The sequence below is a fragment of the Phasianus colchicus genome, chromosome 6 (genome assembly GCF_987193195.1).
Source record: "Phasianus colchicus chromosome 6, bPhaCol1.hap1.1, whole genome shotgun sequence".
Lineage (NCBI taxonomy): Eukaryota > Metazoa > Chordata > Aves > Galliformes > Phasianidae > Phasianus > Phasianus colchicus.
In genome coordinates this window covers 409,365-432,086 of record NC_143441.1, presented here as the reverse complement: position 1 = coordinate 432,086, position 22,722 = coordinate 409,365, and positions in this window count along the sequence as shown.

Genomic DNA, 22,722 nt, shown 5'->3' with positions numbered 1-22,722 from the left:
CGTGCGTGAGCGAAATAACGGAACTGTGATGCCAAGAACGTGTGAATTCTGCATACTGCATTGCCTGAAAACAGGGGGTTTTTTCTCCGCAGGAAAGAATCCACATCTCTCGACTTTCTGTAACGTCCTCTCTGAAAGCACAACGTGTGTCGCTCCTGGAACTTCTAGCTGCCTTATTAGAGGGGCTTTTCCCTTCCACTCTGTTCTTCACTGAATGCTGAAGTGTAGCATCGGAAAAACAGAGAAAAACGAAATGTCCCTAGGAATAAACGGAAAGGCATAAGAATGAGAGAGAAGCGTAGTGCAGAATGCATGGACACAAGGAGAAGACAAGAACCGCTCCTTTGCGATGTGCGCAGAAGAAGCCGCTCGTCCGAGAAAAGCAGCCGGCTGAAGTCGCTCTTTCTCGGCATGCGAGAGAGACGAGACCGCTGCTGAAGGCACACAGCGGCATTCGGGGAGAAGTGCGATTTCTCGGCCAGCAACTGCAAACTCTCCGAAGCGGTTAACAGAGAGTGGCGCCGTCCACCCACGAGAGCGAAATAGCGAAATTGCTATGCCGAGAACGTGCGATTTCAGAATACTGCATTTCCTGAAAACAGGGGGTTTTTTCTCCGCAGGAAAGAATCCACATCTCTCGACTTTCTGTAACGTCCTCTCTGAAAGCACAACGTGTGTCGCTCCTGGAACTTCTAGCTGCCTTATTAGAGGGGCTTTTCCCTTCCACTCTGTTCTTCACAGAATGCTGAAGTGTAGCATCGGAAAAACAGAGAAAAACGAAATGTCCCTAGGAATAAACGGAAAGGCATAAGAATGAGAGAGAAGCGTAGTGCAGAATGCATGGACACAAGGAGAAGACAAGAACCGCTCCTTTGCGATGTGCGCAGAAGAAGCCGCTCGTCCGAGAAAAGCAGCCGGCTGAAGTCGCTCTTTCTCGGCATGCGAGAGAGACGAGACCGCTGCTGAAGGCACACAGCGGCATTCGGGGAGAAGTGCGATTTCTCGGCCAGCAACTGCAAACTCTCCGAAGCGGTTAACAGAGAGTGGCGCCGTCCACCCACGAGAGCGAAATAGCGAAATTGCTATGCCGAGAACGTGCGATTTCAGAATACTGCATTTCCTGAAAACAGGGGGTTTTTTCTCCGCAGGAAAGAATCCACATCTCTCGACTTTCTGTAACGTCCTCTCTGAAAGCACAACGTGTGTCGCTCCTGGAACTTCTAGCTGCCTTATTAGAGGGGCTTTTCCCTTCCACTCTGTTCTTCACAGAATGCTGAAGTGTAGCATCGGAAAAACAGAGAAAAATGAAATGTCCCTAGGAATAAACGGAAAGGCATAAGAATGAGAGAGAAGCGTAGTGCAGAATGCATGGACACAAGGAGAAGACAAGAACCGCTCCTTTGCGATGTGCGCAGAAGAAGCCGCTCGTCCGAGAAAAGCAGCCGGCTGAAGTCGCTCTTTCTCGGCATGCGAGAGAGACGAGACCGCTGCTGAAGGCACACAGCGGCATTCGGGGAGAAGTGCGATTTCTCGGCCAGCAACTGCAAACTCTCCGAAGCGGTTCAACGCGAGAGCCGATTTAGACGTGCGTGAGCGAAATAACGGAACTGTGATGCCAAGAACGTGTGAATTCTGCATACTGCATTGCCTGAAAACAGGGGGTTTTTTCTCCGCAGGAAAGAATCCACATCTCTCGACTTTCTGTAACGTCCTCTCTGAAAGCACAACGTGTGTCGCTCCTGGAACTTCTAGCTGCCTTATTAGAGGGGCTTTTCCCTTCCACTCTGTTCTTCACAGAATGCTGAAGTGTAGCATCGGAAAAACAGAGAAAAACGAAATGTCCCTAGGAATAAACGGAAAGGCATAAGAATGAGAGAGAAGCGTAGTGCAGAATGCATGGACACAAGGAGAAGACAAGAACCGCTCCTTTGCGATGTGCGCAGAAGAAGCCGCTCGTCCGAGAAAAGCAGCCGGCTGAAGTCGCTCTTTCTCGGCATGCGAGAGAGACGAGACCGCTGCTGAAGGCACACAGCGGCATTCGGGGAGAAGTGCGATTTCTCGGCCAGCAACTGCAAACTCTCCGAAGCGGTTAACAGAGAGTGGCGCCGTCCACCCACGAGAGCGAAATAGCGAAATTGCTATGCCGAGAACGTGCGATTTCAGAATACTGCATTTCCTGAAAACAGGGGGTTTTTTCTCCGCAGGAAAGAATCCACATCTCTCGACTTTCTGTAACGTCCTCTCTGAAAGCACAACGTGTGTCGCTCCTGGAACTTCTAGCTGCCTTATTAGAGGGGCTTTTCCCTTCCACTCTGTTCTTCACAGAATGCTGAAGTGTAGCATCGGAAAAACAGAGAAAAACGAAATGTCCCTAGGAATAAACGGAAAGGCATAAGAATGAGAGAGAAGCGTAGTGCAGAATGCATGGACACAAGGAGAAGACAAGAACCGCTCCTTTGCGATGTGCGCAGAAGAAGCCGCTCGTCCGAGAAAAGCAGCCGGCTGAAGTCGCTCTTTCTCGGCATGCGAGAGAGACGAGACCGCTGCTGAAGGCACACAGCGGCATTCGGGGAGAAGTGCGATTTCTCGGCCAGCAACTGCAAACTCTCCGAAGCGGTTAACAGAGAGTGGCGCCGTCCACCCACGAGAGCGAAATAGCGAAATTGCTATGCCGAGAACGTGCGATTTCAGAATACTGCATTTCCTGAAAACAGGGGGTTTTTTCTCCGCAGGAAAGAATCCACATCTCTCGACTTTCTGTAACGTCCTCTCTGAAAGCACAACGTGTGTCGCTCCTGGAACTTCTAGCTGCCTTATTAGAGGGGCTTTTCCCTTCCACTCTGTTCTTCACAGAATGCTGAAGTGTAGCATCGGAAAAACAGAGAAAAACGAAATGTCCCTAGGAATAAACGGAAAGGCATAAGAATGAGAGAGAAGCGTAGTGCAGAATGCATGGACACAAGGAGAAGACAAGAACCGCTCCTTTGCGATGTGCGCAGAAGAAGCCGCTCGTCCGAGAAAAGCAGCCGGCTGAAGTCGCTCTTTCTCGGCATGCGAGAGAGACGAGACCGCTGCTGAAGGCACACAGCGGCATTCGGGGAGAAGTGCGATTTCTCGGCCAGCAACTGCAAACTCTCCGAAGCGGTTAACAGAGAGTGGCGCCGTCCACCCACGAGAGCGAAATAGCGAAATTGCTATGCCGAGAACGTGCGATTTCAGAATACAGCCTTTCCTGAAAACAGGGGGTTTTTTCTCCGCAGGAAAGAATCCACATCTCTCGACTTTCTGTAACGTCCTCTCTGAAAGCACAACGTGTGTCGCTCCTGGAACTTCTAGCTGCCTTATTAGAGGGGCTTTTCCCTTCCACTCTGTTCTTCACTGAATGCTGAAGTGTAGCATCGGAAAAACAGAGAAAAACGAAATGTCCCTAGGAATAAACGGAAAGGCATAAGAATGAGAGAGAAGCGTAGTGCAGAATGCATGGACACAAGGAGAAGACAAGAACCGCTCCTTTGCGATGTGCGCAGAAGAAGCCGCTCGTCCGAGAAAAGCAGCCGGCTGAAGTCGCTCTTTCTCGGCATGCGAGAGAGACGAGACCGCTGCTGAAAGGCACACAGCGGCATTCGGGGAGAAGTGCGATTTCTCGGCCAGCAACTGCAAACTCTCCGAAGCGGTTAACAGAGAGTGGCGCCGTCCACCCACGAGAGCGAAATAGCGAAATTGCTATGCCGAGAACGTGCGATTTCAGAATACTGCATTTCCTGAAAACAGGGGGTTTTTTCTCCGCAGGAAAGAATCCACATCTCTCGACTTTCTGTAACGTCCTCTCTGAAAGCACAACGTGTGTCGCTCCTGGAACTTCTAGCTGCCTTATTAGAGGGGCTTTTCCCTTCCACTCTGTTCTTCACTGAATGCTGAAGTGTAGCATCGGAAAAACAGAGAAAAACGAAATGTCCCTAGGAATAAACGGAAAGGCATAAGAATGAGAGAGAAGCGTAGTGCAGAATGCATGGACACAAGGAGAAGACAAGAACCGCTCCTTTGCGATGTGCGCAGAAGAAGCCGCTCGTCCGAGAAAAGCAGCCGGCTGAAGTCGCTCTTTCTCGGCATGCGAGAGAGACGAGACCGCTGCTGAAGGCACACAGCGGCATTCGGGGAGAAGTGCGATTTCTCGGCCAGCAACTGCAAACTCTCCGAAGCGGTTAACAGAGAGTGGCGCCGTCCACCCACGAGAGCGAAATAGCGAAATTGCTATGCCGAGAACGTGCGATTTCAGAATACTGCATTTCCTGAAAACAGGGGGTTTTTTCTCCGCAGGAAAGAATCCACATCTCTCGACTTTCTGTAACGTCCTCTCTGAAAGCACAACGTGTGTCGCTCCTGGAACTTCTAGCTGCCTTATTAGAGGGGCTTTTCCCTTCCACTCTGTTCTTCACAGAATGCTGAAGTGTAGCATCGGAAAAACAGAGAAAAACGAAATGTCCCTAGGAATAAACGGAAAGGCATAAGAATGAGAGAGAAGCGTAGTGCAGAATGCATGGACACAAGGAGAAGACAAGAACCCCTCCTTTGCGATGTGCGCAGAAGAAGCCGCTCGTCCGAGAAAAGCATCCGGCTGAAGTCGCTCTTCCTCGGCATGCGAGAGAGACGAGACCGCTGCTGAAGGCACACAGCGGCATTCGGGGAGAACCGCGATTTCTCGACCAGCAACTGCAAACTCTCCGAAGCGGTTCAACGCGAGAGCCGATTTAGACGTGCGTGAGCGAAATAACGGAACTGTGATGCCAAGAACGTGTGAATTCTGCATACTGCATTGCCTGAAAACAGGGGGTTTTTTCTCCGCAGGAAAGAATCCACATCTCTCGACTTTCTGTAACGTCCTCTCTGAAAGCACAACGTGTGTCGCTCCTGGAACTTCTAGCTGCCTTATTAGAGGGGCTTTTCCCTTCCACTCTGTTCTTCACAGAATGCTGAAGTGTAGCATCGGAAAAACAGAGAAAAACGAAATGTCCCTAGGAATAAACGGAAAGGCATAAGAATGAGAGAGAAGCGTAGTGCAGAATGCATGGACACAAGGAGAAGACAAGAACCCCTCCTTTGCGATGTGCGCAGAAGAAGCCGCTCGTCCGAGAAAAGCATCCGGCTGAAGTCGCTCTTTCTCGGCATGCGAGAGAGACGAGACCGCTGCTGAAGGCACACAGCGGCATTCGGGGAGAAGTGCGATTTCTCGGCCAGCAACTGCAAACTCTCCGAAGCGGTTAACAGAGAGTGGCGCCGTCCACCCACGAGAGCGAAATAGCGAAATTGCTATGCCGAGAACGTGCGATTTCAGAATACTGCATTTCCTGAAAACAGGGGGTTTTTTCTCCGCAGGAAAGAATCCACATCTCTCGACTTTCTGTAACGTCCTCTCTGAAAGCACAACGTGTGTCGCTCCTGGAACTTCTAGCTGCCTTATTAGAGGGGCTTTTCCCTTCCACTCTGTTCTTCACAGAATGCTGAAGTGTAGCATCGGAAAAACAGAGAAAAACGAAATGTCCCTAGGAATAAACGGAAAGGCATAAGAATGAGAGAGAAGCGTAGTGCAGAATGCATGGACACAAGGAGAAGACAAGAACCGCTCCTTTGCGATGTGCGCAGAAGAAGCCGCTCGTCCGAGAAAAGCAGCCGGCTGAAGTCGCTCTTTCTCGGCATGCGAGAGAGACGAGACCGCTGCTGAAGGCACACAGCGGCATTCGGGGAGAAGTGCGATTTCTCGGCCAGCAACTGCAAACTCTCCGAAGCGGTTAACAGAGAGTGGCGCCGTCCACCCACGAGAGCGAAATAGCGAAATTGCTATGCCGAGAACGTGCGATTTCAGAATACTGCATTTCCTGAAAACAGGGGGTTTTTTCTCCGCAGGAAAGAATCCACATCTCTCGACTTTCTGTAACGTCCTCTCTGAAAGCACAACGTGTGTCGCTCCTGGAACTTCTAGCTGCCTTATTAGAGGGGCTTTTCCCTTCCACTCTGTTCTTCACAGAATGCTGAAGTGTAGCATCGGAAAAACAGAGAAAAACGAAATGTCCCTAGGAATAAACGGAAAGGCATAAGAATGAGAGAGAAGCGTAGTGCAGAATGCATGGACACAAGGAGAAGACAAGAACCCCTCCTTTGCGATGTGCGCAGAAGAAGCCGCTCGTCCGAGAAAAGCATCCGGCTGAAGTCGCTCTTTCTCGGCATGCGAGAGAGACGAGACCGCTGCTGAAGGCACACAGCGGCATTCGGGGAGAAGTGCGATTTCTCGGCCAGCAACTGCAAACTCTCCGAAGCGGTTAACAGAGAGTGGCGCCGTCCACCCACGAGAGCGAAATAGCGAAATTGCTATGCCGAGAACGTGCGATTTCAGAATACTGCATTTCCTGAAAACAGGGGGTTTTTTCTCCGCAGGAAAGAATCCACATCTCTCGACTTTCTGTAACGTCCTCTCTGAAAGCACAACGTGTGTCGCTCCTGGAACTTCTAGCTGCCTTATTAGAGGGGCTTTTCCCTTCCACTCTGTTCTTCACAGAATGCTGAAGTGTAGCATCGGAAAAACAGAGAAAAACGAAATGTCCCTAGGAATAAACGGAAAGGCATAAGAATGAGAGAGAAGCGTAGTGCAGAATGCATGGACACAAGGAGAAGACAAGAACCGCTCCTTTGCGATGTGCGCAGAAGAAGCCGCTCGTCCGAGAAAAGCAGCCGGCTGAAGTCGCTCTTTCTCGGCATGCGAGAGAGACGAGACCGCTGCTGAAGGCACACAGCGGCATTCGGGGAGAACCGCGATTTCTCGACCAGCAACTGCAAACTCTCCGAAGCGGTTCAACGCGAGAGCCGATTTAGACTTGCGTGAGCGAAATAACGGAAGTGTGATGCCAAGAACGTGTGAATTCTGCATACTGCATTGCCTGAAAACAGGGGGTTTTTTCTCCGCAGGAAAGAATCCACATCTCTCGACTTTCTGTAACGTCCTCTCTGAAAGCACAACGTGTGTCGCTCCTGGAACTTCTAGCTGCCTTATTAGAGGGGCTTTTCCCTTCCACTCTGTTCGTCACAGAATGCTGAAGTGTAGCATCGGAAAAACAGAGAAAAACGAAATGTCCCTAGGAATAAACGGAAAGGCATAAGAATGAGAGAGAAGCGTAGTGCAGAATGCATGGACACAAGGAGAAGACAAGAACCCCTCCTTTGCGATGTGCGCAGAAGAAGCCGCTCGTCCGAGAAAAGCATCCGGCTGAAGTCGCTCTTTCTCGGCATGCGAGAGAGACGAGACCGCTGCTGAAGGCACACAGCGGCATTCGGGGAGAAGTGCGATTTCTCGGCCAGCAACTGCAAACTCTCCGAAGCGGTTAACAGAGAGTGGCGCCGTCCACCCACGAGAGCGAAATAGCGAAATTGCTATGCCGAGAACGTGCGATTTCAGAATACTGCATTTCCTGAAAACAGGGGGTTTTTTCTCCGCAGGAAAGAATCCACATCTCTCGACTTTCTGTAACGTCCTCTCTGAAAGCACAACGTGTGTCGCTCCTGGAACTTCTAGCTGCCTTATTAGAGGGGCTTTTCCCTTCCACTCTGTTCTTCACAGAATGCTGAAGTGTAGCATCGGAAAAACAGAGAAAAACGAAATGTCCCTAGGAATAAACGGAAAGGCATAAGAATGAGAGAGAAGCGTAGTGCAGAATGCATGGACACAAGGAGAAGACAAGAACCGCTCCTTTGCGATGTGCGCAGAAGAAGCCGCTCGTCCGAGAAAAGCAGCCGGCTGAAGTCGCTCTTTCTCGGCATGCGAGAGAGACGAGACCGCTGCTGAAGGCACACAGCGGCATTCGGGGAGAAGTGCGATTTCTCGGCCAGCAACTGCAAACTCTCCGAAGCGGTTAACAGAGAGTGGCGCCGTCCACCCACGAGAGCGAAATAGCGAAATTGCTATGCCGAGAACGTGCGATTTCAGAATACTGCATTTCCTGAAAACAGGGGGTTTTTTCTCCGCAGGAAAGAATCCACATCTCTCGACTTTCTGTAACGTCCTCTCTGAAAGCACAACGTGTGTCGCTCCTGGAACTTCTAGCTGCCTTATTAGAGGGGCTTTTCCCTTCCACTCTGTTCTTCACAGAATGCTGAAGTGTAGCATCGGAAAAACAGAGAAAAACGAAATGTCCCTAGGAATAAACGGAAAGGCATAAGAATGAGAGAGAAGCGTAGTGCAGAATGCATGGACACAAGGAGAAGACAAGAACCCCTCCTTTGCGATGTGCGCAGAAGAAGCCGCTCGTCCGAGAAAAGCATCCGGCTGAAGTCGCTCTTTCTCGGCATGCGAGAGAGACGAGACCGCTGCTGAAGGCACACAGCGGCATTCGGGGAGAAGTGCGATTTCTCGGCCAGCAACTGCAAACTCTCCGAAGCGGTTAACAGAGAGTGGCGCCGTCCACCCACGAGAGCGAAATAGCGAAATTGCTATGCCGAGAACGTGCGATTTCAGAATACTGCATTTCCTGAAAACAGGGGGTTTTTTCTCCGCAGGAAAGAATCCACATCTCTCGACTTTCTGTAACGTCCTCTCTGAAAGCACAACGTGTGTCGCTCCTGGAACTTCTAGCTGCCTTATTAGAGGGGCTTTTCCCTTCCACTCTGTTCTTCACAGAATGCTGAAGTGTAGCATCGGAAAAACAGAGAAAAACGAAATGTCCCTAGGAATAAACGGAAAGGCATAAGAATGAGAGAGAAGCGTAGTGCAGAATGCATGGACACAAGGAGAAGACAAGAACCGCTCCTTTGCGATGTGCGCAGAAGAAGCCGCTCGTCCGAGAAAAGCAGCCGGCTGAAGTCGCTCTTTCTCGGCATGCGAGAGAGACGAGACCGCTGCTGAAGGCACACAGCGGCATTCGGGGAGAACCGCGATTTCTCGACCAGCAACTGCAAACTCTCCGAAGCGGTTCAACGCGAGAGCCGATTTAGACTTGCGTGAGCGAAATAACGGAAGTGTGATGCCAAGAACGTGTGAATTCTGCATACTGCATTGCCTGAAAACAGGGGGTTTTTTCTCCGCAGGAAAGAATCCACATCTCTCGACTTTCTGTAACGTCCTCTCTGAAAGCACAACGTGTGTCGCTCCTGGAACTTCTAGCTGCCTTATTAGAGGGGCTTTTCCCTTCCACTCTGTTCGTCACAGAATGCTGAAGTGTAGCATCGGAAAAACAGAGAAAAACGAAATGTCCCTAGGAATAAACGGAAAGGCATAAGAATGAGAGAGAAGCGTAGTGCAGAATGCATGGACACAAGGAGAAGACAAGAACCGCTCCTTTGCGATGTGCGCAGAAGAAGCCGCTCGTCCGAGAAAAGCAGCCGGCTGAAGTCGCTCTTTCTCGGCATGCGAGAGAGACGAGACCGCTGCTGAAGGCACACAGCGGCATTCGGGGAGAAGGGCGATTTAACGGCCAGCAACTGCAAACTCTCCGAAGCGGTTAACAGAGAGTGGCGCCGTCCACCCACGAGAGCGAAATAGCGAAATTGCTATGCCGAGAACGTGCGATTTCAGAATACTGCATTTCCTGAAAACAGGGGGTTTTTTCTCCGCAGGAAAGAATCCACATCTCTCGACTTTCTGTAACGTCCTCTCTGAAAGCACAACGTGTGTCGCTCCTGGAACTTCTAGCTGCCTTATTAGAGGGGCTTTTCCCTTCCACTCTGTTCTTCACAGAATGCTGAAGTGTAGCATCGGAAAAACAGAGAAAAACGAAATGTCCCTAGGAATAAACGGAAAGGCATAAGAATGAGAGAGAAGCGTAGTGCAGAATGCATGGACACAAGGAGAAGACAAGAACCCCTCCTTTGCGATGTGCGCAGAAGAAGCCGCTCGTCCGAGAAAAGCATCCGGCTGAAGTCGCTCTTTCTCGGCATGCGAGAGAGACGAGACCGCTGCTGAAGGCACACAGCGGCATTCGGGGAGAAGTGCGATTTCTCGGCCAGCAACTGCAAACTCTCCGAAGCGGTTAACAGAGAGTGGCGCCGTCCACCCACGAGAGCGAAATAGCGAAATTGCTATGCCGAGAACGTGCGATTTCAGAATACTGCATTTCCTGAAAACAGGGGGTTTTTTCTCCGCAGGAAAGAATCCACATCTCTCGACTTTCTGTAACGTCCTCTCTGAAAGCACAACGTGTGTCGCTCCTGGAACTTCTAGCTGCCTTATTAGAGGGGCTTTTCCCTTCCACTCTGTTCTTCACAGAATGCTGAAGTGTAGCATCGGAAAAACAGAGAAAAACGAAATGTCCCTAGGAATAAACGGAAAGGCATAAGAATGAGAGAGAAGCGTAGTGCAGAATGCATGGACACAAGGAGAAGACAAGAACCGCTCCTTTGCGATGTGCGCAGAAGAAGCCGCTCGTCCGAGAAAAGCAGCCGGCTGAAGTCGCTCTTTCTCGGCATGCGAGAGAGACGAGACCGCTGCTGAAGGCACACAGCGGCATTCGGGGAGAACCGCGATTTCTCGACCAGCAACTGCAAACTCTCCGAAGCGGTTCAACGCGAGAGCCGATTTAGACTTGCGTGAGCGAAATAACGGAAGTGTGATGCCAAGAACGTGTGAATTCTGCATACTGCATTGCCTGAAAACAGGGGGTTTTTTCTCCGCAGGAAAGAATCCACATCTCTCGACTTTCTGTAACGTCCTCTCTGAAAGCACAACGTGTGTCGCTCCTGGAACTTCTAGCTGCCTTATTAGAGGGGCTTTTCCCTTCCACTCTGTTCTTCACAGAATGCTGAAGTGTAGCATCGGAAAAACAGAGAAAAACGAAATGTCCCTAGGAATAAACGGAAAGGCATAAGAATGAGAGAGAAGCGTAGTGCAGAATGCATGGACACAAGGAGAAGACAAGAACCGCTCCTTTGCGATGTGCGCAGAAGAAGCCGCTCGTCCGAGAAAAGCAGCCGGCTGAAGTCGCTCTTTCTCGGCATGCGAGAGAGACGAGACCGCTGCTGAAGGCACACAGCGGCATTCGGGGAGAAGGGCGATTTAACGGCCAGCAACTGCAAACTCTCCGAAGCGGTTAACAGAGAGTGGCGCCGTCCACCCACGAGAGCGAAATAGCGAAATTGCTATGCCGAGAACGTGCGATTTCAGAATACTGCATTTCCTGAAAACAGGGGGTTTTTTCTCCGCAGGAAAGAATCCACATCTCTCGACTTTCTGTAACGTCCTCTCTGAAAGCACAACGTGTGTCGCTCCTGGAACTTCTAGCTGCCTTATTAGAGGGGCTTTTCCCTTCCACTCTGTTCTTCACAGAATGCTGAAGTGTAGCATCGGAAAAACAGAGAAAAACGAAATGTCCCTAGGAATAAACGGAAAGGCATAAGAATGAGAGAGAAGCGTAGTGCAGAATGCATGGACACAAGGAGAAGACAAGAACCGCTCCTTTGCGATGTGCGCAGAAGAAGCCGCTCGTCCGAGAAAAGCAGCCGGCTGAAGTCGCTCTTTCTCGGCATGCGAGAGAGACGAGACCGCTGCTGAAGGCACACAGCGGCATTCGGGGAGAAGTGCGATTTCTCGGCCAGCAACTGCAAACTCTCTGAAGCGGTTAACAGAGAGTGGCGCCGTCCACCCACGAGAGCGAAATAGCGAAATTGCTATGCCGAGAACGTGCGATTTCAGAATACTGCATTTCCTGAAAACAGGGGGTTTTTTCTCCGCAGGAAAGAATCCACATCTCTCGACTTTCTGTAACGTCCTCTCTGAAAGCACAACGTGTGTCGCTCCTGGAACTTCTAGCTGCCTTATTAGAGGGGCTTTTCCCTTCCACTCTGTTCGTCACAGAATGCTGAAGTGTAGCATCGGAAAAACAGAGAAAAACGAAATGTCCCTAGGAATAAACGGAAAGGCATAAGAATGAGAGAGAAGCGTAGTGCAGAATGCATGGACACAAGGAGAAGACAAGAACCGCTCCTTTGCGATGTGCGCAGAAGAAGCCGCTCGTCCGAGAAAAGCAGCCGGCTGAAGTCGCTCTTTCTCGGCATGCGAGAGAGACGAGACCGCTGCTGAAGGCACACAGCGGCATTCGGGGAGAAGGGCGATTTAACGGCCAGCAACTGCAAACTCTCCGTAGCGGTTAACAGAGAGTGGCGCCGTCCACCCACGAGAGCGAAATAGCGAAATTGCTATGCCGAGAACGTGCGATTTCAGAATACTGCATTTCCTGAAAACAGGGGGTTTTTTCTCCGCAGGAAAGAATCCACATCTCTCGACTTTCTGTAACGTCCTCTCTGAAAGCACAACGTGTGTCGCTCCTGGAACTTCTAGCTGCCTTATTAGAGGGGCTTTTCCCTTCCACTCTGTTCTTCACTGAATGCTGAAGTGTAGCATCGGAAAAACAGAGAAAAACGAAATGTCCCTAGGAATAAACGGAAAGGCATAAGAATGAGAGAGAAGCGTAGTGCAGAATGCATGGACACAAGGAGAAGACAAGAACCGCTCCTTTGCGATGTGCGCAGAAGAAGCCGCTCGTCCGAGAAAAGCAGCCGGCTGAAGTCGCTCTTTCTCGGCATGCGAGAGAGACGAGACCGCTGCTGAAGGCACACAGCGGCATTCGGGGAGAAGTGCGATTTCTCGGCCAGCAACTGCAAACTCTCCGAAGCGGTTAACAGAGAGTGGCGCCGTCCACCCACGAGAGCGAAATAGCGAAATTGCTATGCCGAGAACGTGCGATTTCAGAATACTGCATTTCCTGAAAACAGGGGGTTTTTTCTCCGCAGGAAAGAATCCACATCTCTCGACTTTCTGTAACGTCCTCTCTGAAAGCACAACGTGTGTCGCTCCTGGAACTTCTAGCTGCCTTATTAGAGGGGCTTTTCCCTTCCACTCTGTTCTTCACAGAATGCTGAAGTGTAGCATCGGAAAAACAGAGAAAAACGAAATGTCCCTAGGAATAAACGGAAAGGCATAAGAATGAGAGAGAAGCGTAGTGCAGAATGCATGGACACAAGGAGAAGACAAGAACCGCTCCTTTGCGATGTGCGCAGAAGAAGCCGCTCGTCCGAGAAAAGCAGCCGGCTGAAGTCGCTCTTTCTCGGCATGCGAGAGAGACGAGACCGCTGCTGAAGGCACACAGCGGCATTCGGGGAGAACCGCGATTTCTCGACCAGCAACTGCAAACTCTCCGAAGCGGTTCAACGCGAGAGCCGATTTAGACTTGCGTGAGCGAAATAACGGAAGTGTGATGCCAAGAACGTGTGAATTCTGCATACTGCATTGCCTGAAAACAGGGGGTTTTTTCTCCGCAGGAAAGAATCCACATCTCTCGACTTTCTGTAACGTCCTCTCTGAAAGCACAACGTGTGTCGCTCCTGGAACTTCTAGCTGCCTTATTAGAGGGGCTTTTCCCTTCCACTCTGTTCTTCACAGAATGCTGAAGTGTAGCATCGGAAAAACAGAGAAAAACGAAATGTCCCTAGGAATAAACGGAAAGGCATAAGAATGAGAGAGAAGCGTAGTGCAGAATGCATGGACACAAGGAGAAGACAAGAACCGCTCCTTTGCGATGTGCGCAGAAGAAGCCGCTCGTCCGAGAAAAGCAGCCGGCTGAAGTCGCTCTTTCTCGGCATGCGAGAGAGACGAGACCGCTGCTGAAGGCACACAGCGGCATTCGGGGAGAAGTGCGATTTCTCGGCCAGCAACTGCAAACTCTCCGAAGCGGTTAACAGAGAGTGGCGCCGTCCACCCACGAGAGCGAAATAGCGAAATTGCTATGCCGAGAACGTGCGATTTCAGAATACTGCATTTCCTGAAAACAGGGGGTTTTTTCTCCGCAGGAAAGAATCCACATCTCTCGACTTTCTGTAACGTCCTCTCTGAAAGCACAACGTGTGTCGCTCCTGGAACTTCTAGCTGCCTTATTAGAGGGGCTTTTCCCTTCCACTCTGTTCTTCACAGAATGCTGAAGTGTAGCATCGGAAAAACAGAGAAAAACGAAATGTCCCTAGGAATAAACGGAAAGGCATAAGAATGAGAGAGAAGCGTAGTGCAGAATGCATGGACACAAGGAGAAGACAAGAACCGCTCCTTTGCGATGTGCGCAGAAGAAGCCGCTCGTCCGAGAAAAGCAGCCGGCTGAAGTCGCTCTTTCTCGGCATGCGAGAGAGACGAGACCGCTGCTGAAGGCACACAGCGGCATTCGGGGAGAACCGCGATTTCTCGACCAGCAACTGCAAACTCTCCGAAGCGGTTCAACGCGAGAGCCGATTTAGACGTGCGTGAGCGAAATAACGGAACTGTGATGCCAAGAACGTGTGAATTCTGCATACTGCATTGCCTGAAAACAGGGGGTTTTTTCTCCGCAGGAAAGAATCCACATCTCTCGACTTTCTGTAACGTCCTCTCTGAAAGCACAACGTGTGTCGCTCCTGGAACTTCTAGCTGCCTTATTAGAGGGGCTTTTCCCTTCCACTCTGTTCTTCACTGAATGCTGAAGTGTAGCATCGGAAAAACAGAGAAAAACGAAATGTCCCTAGGAATAAACGGAAAGGCATAAGAATGAGAGAGAAGCGTAGTGCAGAATGCATGGACACAAGGAGAAGACAAGAACCGCTCCTTTGCGATGTGCGCAGAAGAAGCCGCTCGTCCGAGAAAAGCAGCCGGCTGAAGTCGCTCTTTCTCGGCATGCGAGAGAGACGAGACCGCTGCTGAAGGCACACAGCGGCATTCGGGGAGAAGTGCGATTTCTCGGCCAGCAACTGCAAACTCTCCGAAGCGGTTAACAGAGAGTGGCGCCGTCCACCCACGAGAGCGAAATAGCGAAATTGCTATGCCGAGAACGTGCGATTTCAGAATACTGCATTTCCTGAAAACAGGGGGTTTTTTCTCCGCAGGAAAGAATCCACATCTCTCGACTTTCTGTAACGTCCTCTCTGAAAGCACAACGTGTGTCGCTCCTGGAACTTCTAGCTGCCTTATTAGAGGGGCTTTTCCCTTCCACTCTGTTCTTCACTGAATGCTGAAGTGTAGCATCGGAAAAACAGAGAAAAACGAAATGTCCCTAGGAATAAACGGAAAGGCATAAGAATGAGAGAGAAGCGTAGTGCAGAATGCATGGACACAAGGAGAAGACAAGAACCGCTCCTTTGCGATGTGCGCAGAAGAAGCCGCTCGTCCGAGAAAAGCAGCCGGCTGAAGTCGCTCTTTCTCGGCATGCGAGAGAGACGAGACCGCTGCTGAAGGCACACAGCGGCATTCGGGGAGAAGTGCGATTTCTCGGCCAGCAACTGCAAACTCTCCGAAGCGGTTAACAGAGAGTGGCGCCGTCCACCCACGAGAGCGAAATAGCGAAATTGCTATGCCGAGAACGTGCGATTTCAGAATACTGCATTTCCTGAAAACAGGGGGTTTTTTCTCCGCAGGAAAGAATCCACATCTCTCGACTTTCTGTAACGTCCTCTCTGAAAGCACAACGTGTGTCGCTCCTGGAACTTCTAGCTGCCTTATTAGAGGGGCTTTTCCCTTCCACTCTGTTCTTCACAGAATGCTGAAGTGTAGCATCGGAAAAACAGAGAAAAACGAAATGTCCCTAGGAATAAACGGAAAGGCATAAGAATGAGAGAGAAGCGTAGTGCAGAATGCATGGACACAAGGAGAAGACAAGAACCGCTCCTTTGCGATGTGCGCAGAAGAAGCCGCTCGTCCGAGAAAAGCAGCCGGCTGAAGTCGCTCTTTCTCGGCATGCGAGAGAGACGAGACCGCTGCTGAAGGCACACAGCGGCATTCGGGGAGAAGTGCGATTTCTCGGCCAGCAACTGCAAACTCTCCGAAGCGGTTAACAGAGAGTGGCGCCGTCCACCCACGAGAGCGAAATAGCGAAATTGCTATGCCGAGAACGTGCGATTTCAGAATACTGCATTTCCTGAAAACAGGGGGTTTTTTCTCCGCAGGAAAGAATCCACATCTCTCGACTTTCTGTAACGTCCTCTCTGAAAGCACAACGTGTGTCGCTCCTGGAACTTCTAGCTGCCTTATTAGAGGGGCTTTTCCCTTCCACTCTGTTCTTCACAGAATGCTGAAGTGTAGCATCGGAAAAACAGAGAAAAACGAAATGTCCCTAGGAATAAACGGAAAGGCATAAGAATGAGAGAGAAGCGTAGTGCAGAATGCATGGACACAAGGAGAAGACAAGAACCGCTCCTTTGCGATGTGCGCAGAAGAAGCCGCTCGTCCGAGAAAAGCAGCCGGCTGAAGTCGCTCTTTCTCGGCATGCGAGAGAGACGAGACCGCTGCTGAAGGCACACAGCGGCATTCGGGGAGAAGTGCGATTTCTCGGCCAGCAACTGCAAACTCTCCGAAGCGGTTAACAGAGAGTGGCGCCGTCCACCCACGAGAGCGAAATAGCGAAATTGCTATGCCGAGAACGTGCGATTTCAGAATACTGCATTTCCTGAAAACAGGGGGTTTTTTCTCCGCAGGAAAGAATCCACATCTCTCGACTTTCTGTAACGTCCTCTCTGAAAGCACAACGTGTGTCGCTCCTGGAACTTCTAGCTGCCTTATTAGAGGGGCTTTTCCCTTCCACTCTGTTCTTCACAGAATGCTGAAGTGTAGCATCGGAAAAACAGAGAAAAACGAAATGTCCCTAGGAATAAACGGAAAGGCATAAGAATGAGAGAGAAGCGTAGTGCAGAATGCATGGACACAAGGAGAAGACAAGAACCCCTCCTTTGCGATGTGCGCAGAAGAAGCCGCTCGTCCGAGAAAAGCATCCGGCTGAAGTCGCTCTTCCTCGGCATGCGAGAGAGACGAGACCGCTGCTGAAGGCACACAGCGGCATTCGGGGAGAACCGCGATTTCTCGACCAGCAACTGCAAACTCTCCGAAGCGGTTCAACGCGAGAGCCGATTTAGACGTGCGTGAGCGAAATAACGGAACTGTGATGCCAAGAACGTGTGAATTCTGCATACTGCATTGCCTGAAAACAGGGGGTTTTTTCTCCGCAGGAAAGAATCCACATCTCTCGACTTTCTGTAACGTCCTCTCTGAAAGCACAACGTGTGTCGCTCCTGGAACTTCTAGCTGCCTTATTAGAGGGGCTTTTCCCTTCCACTCTGTTCTTCACTGAATGCTGAAGTGTAGCATCGGAAAAACAGAGAAAAACGAAATGTCCCTAGGAATAAACGGAAAGGCATAAGAATGAGAGAGAAGCGTAGTGCAGAATGCATGGACACAAGGAGAAGACAAGAACCCCTCCTTTGCGATGTGCGCAGAAGAAGCCGCTCGTCCGAGAAAAGCATCCGGCTGAAGTTGCTCTTTCTCGGCATGCGAGAGAGACGAGACCGCTGCTGAAGGCACACAGCGGCATTCGGGGAGAAGTGCGATTTCTCGGCCAGCAACTGCAAACTCTCCGAAGCGGTTAACAGAGAGTGGCGCCGTCCACCCACGAGAGCGAAATAGCGAAATTGCTATGCCGAGAACGTGCGATTTCAGAATACTGCATTTCCTGAAAACAGGGGGTTTTTTCTCCGCAGGAAAGAATCCACATCTCTCGACTTTCTGTAACGTCCTCTCTGAAAGCACAACGTGTGTCGCTCCTGGAACTTCTAGCTGCCTTATTAGAGGGGCTTTTCCCTTCCACTCTGTTCTTCACAGAATGCTGAAGTGTAGCATCGGAAAAACAGAGAAAAACGAAATGTCCCTAGGAATAAACGGAAAGGCATAAGAATGAGAGAGAAGCGTAGTGCAGAATGCATGGACACAAGGAGAAGACAAGAACCGCTCCTTTGCGATGTGCGCAGAAGAAGCCGCTCGTCCGAGAAAAGCAGCCGGCTGAAGTCGCTCTTTCTCGGCATGCGAGAGAGACGAGACCGCTGCTGAAGGCACACAGCGGCATTCGGGGAGAAGTGCGATTTCTCGGCCAGCAACTGCAAACTCTCCGAAGCGGTTAACAGAGAGTGGCGCCGTCCACCCACGAGAGCGAAATAGCGAAATTGCTATGCCGAGAACGTGCGATTTCAGAATACTGCATTTCCTGAAAACAGGGGGTTTTTTCTCCGCAGGAAAGAATCCACATCTCTCGACTTTCTGTAACGTCCTCTCTGAAAGCACAACGTGTGTCGCTCCTGGAACTTCTAGCTGCCTTATTAGAGGGGCTTTTCCCTTCCACTCTGTTCTTCACAGAATGCTGAAGTGTAGCATCGGAAAAACAGAGAAAAACGAAATGTCCCTAGGAATAAACGGAAAGGCATAAGAATGAGAGAGAAGCGTAGTGCAGAATGCATGGACACAAGGAGAAGACAAGAACCGCTCCTTTGCGATGTGCGCAGAAGAAGCCGCTCGTCCGAGAAAAGCAGCCGGCTGAAGTCGCTCTTTCTCGGCATGCGAGAGAGACGAGACCGCTGCTGAAGGCACACAGCGGCATTCGGGGAGAAGGGCGATTTAACGGCCAGCAACTGCAAACTCTCCGTAGCGGTTAACAGAGAGTGGCGCCGTCCACCCACGAGAGCGAAATAGCGAAATTGCTATGCCGAGAACGTGCGATTTCAGAATACTGCATTTCCTGAAAACAGGGGGTTTTTTCTCCGCAGGAAAGAATCCACATCTCTCGACTTTCTGTAACGTCCTCTCTGAAAGCACAACGTGTGTCGCTCCTGGAACTTCTAGCTGCCTTATTAGAGGGGCTTTTCCCTTCCACTCTGTTCTTCACTGAATGCTGAAGTGTAGCATCGGAAAAACAGAGAAAAACGAAATGTCCCTAGGAATAAACGGAAAGGCATAAGAATGAGAGAGAAGCGTAGTGCAGAATGCATGGACACAAGGAGAAGACAAGAACCGCTCCTTTGCGATGTGCGCAGAAGAAGCCGCTCGTCCGAGAAAAGCAGCCGGCTGAAGTCGCTCTTTCTCGGCATGCGAGAGAGACGAGACCGCTGCTGAAGGCACACAGCGGCATTCGGGGAGAAGTGCGATTTCTCGGCCAGCAACTGCAAACTCTCCGAAGCGGTTAACAGAGAGTGGCGCCGTCCACCCACGAGAGCGAAATAGCGAAATTGCTATGCCGAGAACGTGTGAATTCTGCATACTGCATTGCCTGAAAACAGGGGGTTTTTTCTCCGCAGGAAAGAATCCACATCTCTCGACTTTCTGTAACGTCCTCTCTGAAAGCACAACGTGTGTCGCTCCTGGAACTTCTAGCTGCCTTATTAGAGGGGCTTTTCCCTTCCACTCTGTTCTTCACTGAATGCTGAAGTGTAGCATCGGAAAAACAGAGAAAAACGAAATGTCCCTAGGAATAAACGGAAAGGCATAAGAATGAGAGAGAAGCGTAGTGCAGAATGCATGGACACAAGGAGAAGACAAGAACCGCTCCTTTGCGATGTGCGCAGAAGAAGCCGCTCGTCCGAGAAAAGCAGCCGGCTGAAGTCGCTCTTTCTCGGCATGCGAGAGAGACGAGACCGCTGCTGAAGGCACACAGCGGCATTCGGGGAGAACCGCGATTTCTCGACCAGCAACTGCAAACTCTCCGAAGCGGTTCAACGCGAGAGCCGATTTAGACGTGCGTGAGCGAAATAACGGAACTGTGATGCCAAGAACGTGTGAATTCTGCATACTGCATTGCCTGAAAACAGGGGGTTTTTTCTCCGCAGGAAAGAATCCACATCTCTCGACTTTCTGTAACGTCCTCTCTGAAAGCACAACGTGTGTCGCTCCTGGAACTTCTAGCTGCCTTATTAGAGGGGCTTTTCCCTTCCACTCTGTTCTTCACTGAATGCTGAAGTGTAGCATCGGAAAAACAGAGAAAAACGAAATGTCCCTAGGAATAAACGGAAAGGCATAAGAATGAGAGAGAAGCGTAGTGCAGAATGCATGGACACAAGGAGAAGACAAGAACCGCTCCTTTGCGATGTGCGCAGAAGAAGCCGCTCGTCCGAGAAAAGCAGCCGGCTGAAGTCGCTCTTTCTCGGCATGCGAGAGAGACGAGACCGCTGCTGAAGGCACACAGCGGCATTCGGGGAGAAGTGCGATTTCTCGGCCAGCAACTGCAAACTCTCCGAAGCGGTTAACAGAGAGTGGCGCCGTCCACCCACGAGAGCGAAATAGCGAAATTGCTATGCCGAGAACGTGCGATTTCAGAATACTGCATTTCCTGAAAACAGGGGGTTTTTTCTCCGCAGGAAAGAATCCACATCTCTCGACTTTCTGTAACGTCCTCTCTGAAAGCACAACGTGTGTCGCTCCTGGAACTTCTAGCTGCCTTATTAGAGGGGCTTTTCCCTTCCACTCTGTTCTTCACTGAATGCTGAAGTGTAGCATCGGAAAAACAGAGAAAAACGAAATGTCCCTAGGAATAAACGGAAAGGCATAAGAATGAGAGAGAAGCGTAGTGCAGAATGCATGGACACAAGGAGAAGACAAGAACCGCTCCTTTGCGATGTGCGCAGAAGAAGCCGCTCGTCCGAGAAAAGCAGCCGGCTGAAGTCGCTCTTTCTCGGCATGCGAGAGAGACGAGACCGCTGCTGAAGGCACACAGCGGCATTCGGGGAGAAGTGCGATTTCTCGGCCAGCAACTGCAAACTCTCCGAAGCGGTTAACAGAGAGTGGCGCCGTCCACCCACGAGAGCGAAATAGCGAAATTGCTATGCCGAGAACGTGCGATTTCAGAATACTGCATTTCCTGAAAACAGGGGGTTTTTTCTCCGCAGGAAAGAATCCACATCTCTCGACTTTCTGTAACGTCCTCTCTGAAAGCACAACGTGTGTCGCTCCTGGAACTTCTAGCTGCCTTATTAGAGGGGCTTTTCCCTTCCACTCTGTTCTTCACTGAATGCTGAAGTGTAGCATCGGAAAAACAGAGAAAAACGAAATGTCCCTAGGAATAAACGGAAAGGCATAAGAATGAGAGAGAAGCGTAGTGCAGAATGCATGGACACAAGGAGAAGACAAGAACCGCTCCTTTGCGATGTGCGCAGAAGAAGCCGCTCGTCCGAGAAAAGCAGCCGGCTGAAGTCGCTCTTTCTCGGCATGCGAGAGAGACGAGACCGCTGCTGAAGGCACACAGCGGCATTCGGGGAGAAGTGCGATTTCTCGGCCAGCAACTGCAAACTCTCCGAAGCGGTTAACAGAGAGTGGCGCCGTCCACCCACGAGAGCGAAATAGCGAAATTGCTATGCCGAGAACGTGCGATTTCAGAATACTGCATTTCCTGAAAACAGGGGGTTTTTTCTCCGCAGGAAAGAATCCACATCTCTCGACTTTCTGTAACGTCCTCTCTGAAAGCACAACGTGTGTCGCTCCTGGAACTTCTAGCTGCCTTATTAGAGGGGCTTTTCCCTTCCACTCTGTTCTTCACAGAATGCTGAAGTGTAGCATCGGAAAAACAGAGAAAAACGAAATGTCCCTAGGAATAAACGGAAAGGCATAAGAATGAGAGAGAAGCGTAGTGCAGAATGCATGGACACAAGGAGAAGACAAGAACCGCTCCTTTGCGATGTGCGCAGAAGAAGCCGCTCGTCCGAGAAAAGCAGCCGGCTGAAGTCGCTCTTTCTCGGCATGCGAGAGAGACGAGACCGCTGCTGAAGGCACACAGCGGCATTCGGGGAGAAGTGCGATTTCTCGGCCAGCAACTGCAAACTCTCCGAAGCGGTTAACAGAGAGTGGCGCCGTCCACCCACGAGAGCGAAATAGCGAAATTGCTATGCCGAGAACGTGCGATTTCAGAATACTGCATTTCCTGAAAACAGGGGGTTTTTTCTCCGCAGGAAAGAATCCACATCTCTCGACTTTCTGTAACGTCCTCTCTGAAAGCACAACGTGTGTCGCTCCTGGAACTTCTAGCTGCCTTATTAGAGGGGCTTTTCCCTTCCACTCTGTTCTTCACAGAATGCTGAAGTGTAGCATCGGAAAAACAGAGAAAAACGAAATGTCCCTAGGAATAAACGGAAAGGCATAAGAATGAGAGAGAAGCGTAGTGCAGAATGCATGGACACAAGGAGAAGACAAGAACCGCTCCTTTGCGATGTGCGCAGAAGAAGCCGCTCGTCCGAGAAAAGCAGCCGGCTGAAGTCGCTCTTTCTCGGCATGCGAGAGAGACGAGACCGCTGCTGAAGGCAAACAGCGGCATTCGGGGAGAACCGCGATTTCTCGACCAGCAACTGCAAACTCTCCGAAGCGGTTCAACGCGAGAGCCGATTTAGACTTGCGTGAGCGAAATAACGGAAGTGTGATGCCAAGAACGTGTGAATTCTGCATACTGCATTGCCTGAAAACAGGGGGTTTTTTCTCCGCAGGAAAGAATCCACATCTCTCGACTTTCTGTAACGTCCTCTCTGAAAGCACAACGTGTGTCGCTCCTGGAACTTCTAGCTGCCTTATTAGAGGGGCTTTTCCCTTCCACTCTGTTCGTCACAGAATGCTGAAGTGTAGCATCGGAAAAACAGAGAAAAACGAAATGTCCCTAGGAATAAACGGAAAGGCATAAGAATGAGAGAGAAGCGTAGTGCAGAATGCATGGACACAAGGAGAAGACAAGAACCGCTCCTTTGCGATGTGCGCAGAAGAAGCCGCTCGTCCGAGAAAAGCAGCCGGCTGAAGTCGCTCTTTCTCGGCATGCGAGAGAGACGAGACCGCTGCTGAAGGCACACAGCGGCATTCGGGGAGAAGGGCGATTTAACGGCCAGCAACTGCAAACTCTCCGTAGCGGTTAACAGAGAGTGGCGCCGTCCACCCACGAGAGCGAAATA